Source organism: Elephantulus edwardii, unplaced genomic scaffold (genome assembly GCF_000299155.1).
Source record: "Elephantulus edwardii isolate Elephantulus edwardi_28Jun2011 unplaced genomic scaffold, EleEdw1.0 scaffold00012, whole genome shotgun sequence".
Classification (NCBI taxonomy): Eukaryota; Metazoa; Chordata; class Mammalia; order Macroscelidea; family Macroscelididae; genus Elephantulus; species Elephantulus edwardii.
In genome coordinates this window covers 24,327,801-24,335,787 of record NW_006399762.1, presented here as the reverse complement: position 1 = coordinate 24,335,787, position 7,987 = coordinate 24,327,801, and the positions used below count along the sequence as shown (strand labels likewise).

Sequence of the window (7,987 nt, the reverse complement as noted above, 5' to 3'; positions counted from 1 at the left end):
TTAGAGCTGTTGTGCATAGGGTCGCTATGAGTTGGAAACGACTCGATGGCACATAACAACAACAACAAAGCTAAATTCTTTAACCACAGATATGGAAGTACATTATAAAGGTTTTCTAATCAACAGTGTGGAGAAAATGTAAAGAAGCAGAATAAAAAGCTTACAAACAGTCCTACTTTTATACACACTTAGTATGGAATAGAAATGACACTGCAAAGCTCTGCAGAACAGAACAGGGAGAAAAAGATAGACTTTTAAATCAGTAATGCTAGAAAAATTGAATACTCATACAGAAAAAAACATGACTCTAAACTACTCTTTAATAGATTAAGCAAAAGTTAAATAGAGGCAGTTAAGAAACCTGATATAAAAAATAATGACTCAAAGTGTTTAGAAGACACTATAGTAGAAAGTCTTTGAATTAAGGAAAGTTTCTTAATCAAGTAACACTTATCCATAGAAAAATTATTGATGAATTAGAATGCATTAAACCAAGAATTGTAGTTAATTCAATTTTTTAAAATAATATAAGGCACAAAATGGGGAAAATATTTGCAAACCGTAGATAATTTTATATTATCAAGAAAATGCAAACTGAAATCACCAGCTAATACCAACACTCCACTACCAGAGTACCTAAAATGAAAAAAAAAAAAAAAACAGAAACAAATGTCAATGAGGATGTAGAGTACTTATGACTCTTACTCATTGCTAATTGGAATGCAAATTTATATAAGTAATTTGGACAATTATATAATATCACAGATGGTGAGGATGGCACTGGATAGGACAGGGTTCAGGTCTGTTGTTCATAGGGTCACTAGAGTTGTAGTCGACATCATCTAACAAAAATATCCTTAAAATTGACCATATGCAAACTCCAAGATGCTCTAGAAAAATCTATTCATAGATATCTAATGGTCCTCAGAGAATACATCGTTCAGTATTGATTACAACTCAACGTCAATAAAACAAAAATTCTCATCAATGGACCAATAGACAACGTCATGATTATTGTTGTTGTTATGTGCTGTTGAGTTGAGTACAACTCATAGTGACCCTGTAAACAACAGATCTGAACCCTGTCACGTCCTGTGACATCTTCACAATTCCTACACATTAAAGCCCATTTGAGGCAGCCAGCATATCAAACCACCTGGTCAAGGGTCTTTCTCTCCCTCACCCCCTCCTAAGCATCATGTCCCTTTCCAAGGAACAGCCCCTCCTAGCAATATGCCCATAGTATATAAGGTGAAGTGTCATCATCCTTGCCTCTGAAAAGCACCATTCTGCTTTAATCCAAGATCCATCAGATACTGGCAATGATGACAATCTCTTCGTAAAAGTCTTCAATTTCTCTCTGTATTTGATAGACGTTTGTTTCTGCATGGAACCGAAGTCTTCCAAACTGCAGCTTAAATGCCCTTAAAACATGTCATCATACTTTCCTACAGAACAGCCAATCCAAGAGTGAGAACAAAGTGAAAACCACAATGCCTTTTAAGATCCTACACTAGATGGAGACCCAGACCAGACCAGGATCAGAAAAGCTTATAGAAAACCAGAGACCAATATGAGACCTAGCTGAACTAGAACTGCTGCCCATGAGCCAGAACCAAGGGCTCCATGATTTATAAGCCAGGGGAGGGTAGAGAGAGATAAGGCCCAAGAACTGATAGAATTAAAGAGCATTGTAACACTGACCCAGAGCTGAGAGCCAAGGCACAGTGAGGCTGATGGTCAGAGGGCTGTAGAGCATGCCTAGAAGCTATTGTAACTGAAAAATTTGTATTCGGTTTCTAACCTGAATTGTAACCTGTTACTTCGTAGTAAACCCTGTAATCTTGCATTGTGGCCAAAGGTGGTGGAGATAGAAAACAGGAAATACATAAGTCATGCACTATCCTATCTACTATTATGTATTCATTAAAGTAAAGAATAATTCCACCTCTTAATCAAAGATAGAGAAGTAAGGCCTATTTCTTGACAGGAATATAAAATAATTCAAGGAGATATTTGTAAATGTTTTTATTGTTATGTGCCTTCAAGTCAGAACCAACAAATAGCTAGCACTCCAGCTGGTTTTCAGAGGCAATAAATTACATGGAAAAAGAATGCCCAGTTTTCTGCCTCTGAATAGCTGGTGAATTTGAACTTTGTGCCTTTTGGTTGACATTGCAGTTCCTTACAAGTAGGTCACCAGAACTCCCTAATTCAAACTACTGGTTAAGAGTCATCCATTGATACTCTGTATCGAATAGTGATGGTGGCTCATTTCAGTCACATTGATACTGAATATCCTATGAACTGCCAAAACAACAAGCAGATATGTTTTAGAAAAAGTGTTTCTTCAAGGTAATGAAGCTTCATCTCACATACTTTGGGCATGTTGTTAAGAGTGGCTATCCCTGGGAAAGGGACATTATGCTTAAAAAGGTTGAGAGTCAGTGAAAGAAAGACACAGTGTAGAGTTTGATTCTCAATATGGCTTTTCTCATGTAGATAATTGACTATGTGGAAGGGCAGGACCGTGTGAGTGAGGCATGTTGACCTACCTACAAAGGGAGTGGCTATCCACTATTCCACAAGGAGGTCCAGTTTCAACAATCTATGACAGGATTGGCTAGTCTCATCATAAATTGAATAGCTCAAGCTTCAGAGAATAGGAATTCTTCACCTAGCCAGAGAGGAGAGATCTCCTCCAACCCAGTAAAATTTGTGACAAGCTTTGGGATGTCAGTAGCAGTGATGGCTGAACTGGAGAAATTTATGTGAGATGGGACTTTGGGATAAGGGAAGCCAATGTTGGCAAGACTGAGAACTTTATTGGACAATTAGAATCACAAGGCTTGAAGCTGAGGTGCCTGTGTGCACATTTTGGGAGCTGTGTTGGTGATATTTGGTTATTAATCTGAATTATAACCTTTGACTCCTTCAATATAGGTCTGTGTGGTCTGTGAGCTATTGCATCAGATTTTGGATGCAGCCAAGCAATAAGATTGGTATTGAGATGAGTATAAAGAAGGATGGAGTGTGAGAATGGGAATTTGTTTTGTGTTGTTGTTGTGAGTGGAATAGTTTCCTCCTGTGTAGCTGGTAAAGGTCAGATATAATACTGTTCACATGGCCCTTACTCTTTTTACACACAGTCACTGCATCAATGGGCTCAAGTGGATTGACACAGTGTCTGAATCAATGGACTCAAGTATATCAGAGATGATGAGAATGGCATGAACTAGAACAGGATTTAGATCTTTTGTTCACAGGGTTTCTGTGAGTCATACTTGACTCATTGGCATCTAACAACAACAACATGAAATGTATCAACAATAATAAAGCAAAAATCCTCAAAACTGGACCAAGAAGCAATATCATAGTAAATGGAGCAAAAATTGAAGCTGTCAACAATTTCATTTTATTGGATCCACAATCAAAACCCATAGAAGCGACAGTCAAGAAATTAAATAATATTGAGGCAGAGTAAATTGCCCTCTCCTTCCTGGACAGGTGAGCTCCCCACCTAAATGTGCTTTCCCACCAGCAAAGGGACCAGAGAGGACTTCAGGCAGGGTAAATTGCCCTCCTGGTGAGCTCTCCAGCAAAGATGTGTTTTCCCACCATCCATAGGACCAGAGAGAACTTCAGGTGGGATGAATTGCCCTCCCCTATGCTAGAGAAGTGAACTCCACAGCCAGGTGAATATTCTCACCAGCCATGAGACAGAGAGTACTTCAGACATAGTGAGATGCCTTCCCAGTAAGCTTCCCAGCCAGTGCAAGTTTTCCTGCCAGCAGTAGGAACAAAGAAGAGTTCAGTTAGGGCAAGTTTCCCTCCCCTTACCTGGAGAGGGGAGGTTCCCAGCCAAGTGAGTTTTCATGAGGTTTCCCACCAGCTATTGACCAGAGAGGACATCAGGCAGGGCAAGGTGCCGTTCCCTTTCCTGAGAGGTAAACTCTCCAGCCAAAACAGCTTTTCCATTAGCCAAGGGACCAAAGTGTATTTCAGGCATGGCGAGTTGCCTTTCCCTTCCCTGGAGCAGAGAACTTCCAAATAGGGACCAGTCTTCCCATAAACCCAGGGAACTGAGAAGTCTTTAGGCAGGACAAGTTACCATCCCCTCTGCTGAAGCAGTGAGCTTCCCAGCCAAGTTCTCCAGACCCGGACCTTTGAAGATCTCAGGCAAGAAAAACTCAATCACAGCAATCACATGAAAGAAGCCAAATACCTGTCACCCCACACAAAACTAAAGCAAGATATCATCCCCCCAAAAAAGTGATCAAAACATGGAATTAATTAATTTCCAGAAGGCAGAAAGTCAGATTCAACTTCCTGACATAGAATTTAAAAAAAAAAAAAAAACCAACCCAACAATGATCAAGTATTTCCAGTGGGTGAAAGAAAAAGTCAAAGGGTTGGAGAAATCTACAAGCAAAACCCAAGAAAAACTTAAAAAGTAATACATGCTAAAACAGGTAAAATCAATGAAGCATTAGAAAACCTAGAAAAAGCAAGAAGCAACAATCCATAATACTAAGACTAATGTCTCAGCAGCTGTCAATATATTGGGGGGACAGACGATTACAATTGAAGAGATGCAACACAGATGCAAAACAAAAGATCAGCACTGATATACTAGATATACTAGAACAAAAAGCAAAATAAAAAATTAAGGAAAATGCTAAAAGAGGAAAAACATGTACGTAATAAGAATTCCAGAACAAGAAGGAGGAGAAAAAAAGAGATGCTGAAAAAATTATAAGAGTTACTAGAAGATAGGGAGAAAAGTGCAGTAATGAATGACATAGGAAATCCTAAGTCTCTGTAAACTTTCATTAAAATTAATTTAAAAAATTTTTAAAAATACCACAAAAAAAGAAATCTTAATTAAAAAAAAAAAAGAGTTACTAGAAAAAAACTTTCCAGATATCATGAAAAGTGAGACTATATATCCAGGAAGCTCAGTGAATCACAAATAGAATAGACCCCAAAAGAAAACACCAAGATATAGTTAAATTTGCCAGAATGAAAAACAAGAAGAGACTTCTGAAAGCAACTATAGAAAGTGAAGCTTAACCAATAAAGAAGAGCAATAGCATGAAATGGTGATTTTGTGGCAGAAACTATGCAAGCAAAAAGATAATAGAATGACATTTTTTTTTCACAGTAGAAAACCCTCAGTGGGATTCTTTATTTCATTTACTTTCTACTTAAAAAGTGACATTTTTTAACCTGTTAAGTGTTTTTTGCATCACTCCTTAGCTTGGAGCATTCACCTTGTCCTTTCTCTAGGATGTAACGAGCACAGGTTTTGGGATGGTCTGTGTTTCCCATTTCACCACGTGTCTGCTCCCCAGGGAAACACCAGGCTCATCCCAATCGGTGACCAAAGGTCAGCTGTCCCACTCCCTCATGTCAAGAAAATGTTCTCAAGTACATTTAAAGTGAATACCATTTTCCTATGGTTCTTCAAATGCTAGACACTCATTTTTACCTCTAAAATGAATTTTCTTTTTCACATTAATCTTTCTTGATTGTTTCTAATAATAAAGAACGAAACAAAACAAAACTCAGAGATGCAGCCTCATCTGCACATTAGCAGGTCTGTATGGGGAAAATGCAGAGGTTTTTATACCATTTACAGTAACAGCTCAGAGGCCAACTTCAAAAATGGAAGAATTGGAAACATGAGACTTGCTCAGAAATAAGCCTGCCTACAAAAACAGAGAACAGTCCCTTACAAACTACTGAATAGTGGCAAACATTTAAAGAACACTGGCAATTAAAAATTCATGTACTGCCTTCTCCTACACCCTATCCACCCAGCTAGCTTCTAAAGAACAAGCCATTTTCAAGTTTCAGGTTTTTTTAAGTTTCAACTTAATGAGAAAAACTCGAAAAATCATGTAGAAATGCATCCCCATAGAAAGTAGTTTATCAAGGTGTCCACGCATTCTGCCAGAAATAGCGAAGACTATTTCTGGTAAATATGGAGAGGAAAATACACTTTTACCCCCGATTTGAGGTAATGAAATTGTTTTTTGTTTTGTTCTGGAGACACAATTTGTGTAAACGAGATAAGTGCAACAACCATTCAAGACAAGAAAGCTGAGAACAGGTAAGACAAGTGTGGGTCAAAGTTCATCATGATTTTTTGTGAGATCTTCCCCATAATTAGTAGCCTGGCTGCCAACATACATGTTCCAGTTCTCCAAGATTTCCTCTTTCGTTAGCTTCTCGTCCTTGTTTTTGTCGGACTCATACACCAAGTGCCTGGCCTCCGCCTGCCCGTGGTCATAATCTTGAGGGAGGATCCAGTGGCGAATCTCATCTTTGTCCAACTTTCCATCCTTGTTCAGATCTCGGAATTCATTAAACTGCTCCCTTTCGGACAAAACCCAGTCTGGCTCAGGGCCATTGTCCTCATGTGAAAACATATCAGCAATGTACTCATCCTGATCCACGAAGCCATCCTCGTTCTTGTCAGTGTCTTCCAGAGTTTCCAGAACCACAATTTCCTTCATATGCTCAAACTCCTCAGGGTGCAGGAAGGCTAACCATACATGGCCTGTTTGTATGCTTCCCAGGATATTTTGTCATCTTTGTCTCGATCATAATCCTTCCAGACTTTGGCAACACTATCGTAGATGTATCTCTTCTGCACCCGTTTAATCCAAGTTCTCAGCTCCTCGGTGGTAACAAAGCCATCCCCATCATTGTCCATTCTATCCACAATCTTCCCCAGCCTCTCCTGACTTTCGCTCGGTGTGAGCTGATCGAAGGTCTTGGAGTCCTCCTTGCCCAGGAAGGCCTCGAGGTCGTACTGGAAGCTCTGGTTGTCCTCCAGCGGCCGCTTGCCCAGCTCCAAGTCGGGCCGCACCACGCGCTCCTTGTGCACTGTGGGCTTGGCCTCGCAGGGTCCCAGTTGCCAGCGCCAATGCCAGCAGCAGCGCCAGGCCGAGCCCCAGGCTTCGATCGTGGCCGCTGCGTGCCATCGTCCACTGGAGAGGGCGGCCCTGAGCAAAGTGTAGGTCGATCGGCTGGCAATGGGGTAAAGGCAGCCCTCCGGCCAGGCCCGCCCCAGCCCCTAGAATGACATTTTAAACACTCAAAGAATACAACTCTCAATTAAGAATACTATACCCAGCAAAACTGTCCATCACATTTGACAAATCAAGACATTTTCAGAAAAGTGGAAATTAAAGGAATTCCTGAAAACACAACCAATGTTGTAATAAATAATAAAGGAAGTCCTTCCCACAGAGATGCCAGATGACAAATAACCAGCAGCAACACAAAAAAAGAATTCAACAAAATTATAGCAATAAAACAGCTTCTCAATAGTTATACTGAACATGAATGGTTTAAATGTACCAGTAGAAAGTAGCAGATTGGAGTAAAAACAAAATCTACCAATATACTGTCTGAAAGAAACAGACTTGAAGAGCAAAAATAAAGACAGACTAAAAATCAAAGGGTGGAAATATAAGCAACTAGGAAAAAAAACAGGAGTAGCATTGTTGTTGTTGTTGTTATGTGCCATTGAGTCGCTTGCAACTCATAGTGACCCTATGTACAACAACCCTAAACTCTGCTCTGTCCTGTGCCAATTGCACTGTCTCTGAGACTCCCATCCCAATTATCCCAGTCACTGAATCAATCCACCTCATAGAGGGCCTTCCTCTCCTGCACTGTCCCTCCACCCTCCCAAGAATGATGTCCTTCTCCAAAGGCCGGTCTCTCCTCACAACATGTCCAAAGTATGTTAGACGGAGCCTCAGAATCCTTGCCTCCAAGGAGCCAGCCGGTTTAACCCTTTCCAGGATGAATCTGTTTGTTTTTCTAGCAGTCCATGGTACTCTCAATACTCTTCTCCAGCACCACAGCTCAAAGACTGATCCTTCTATCCTCCTTGGTTTGAAATATACCTCAAGAAAATGAGAACTGAGGCCAAAATGAAGATTTGTGCAACAATGCTCATAGCAACATT

General features: G+C 40.2%; 1 pseudogene; it reads right to left on the bottom strand.

The window, feature by feature from the left end:
- Positions 1-6,131: 6,131 nt before the first annotated feature.
- On the bottom strand, positions 6,132-6,992 carry LOC102873028 (annotated as a pseudogene).
- Between the last annotated feature and the right edge of the window lie 995 nt (positions 6,993-7,987).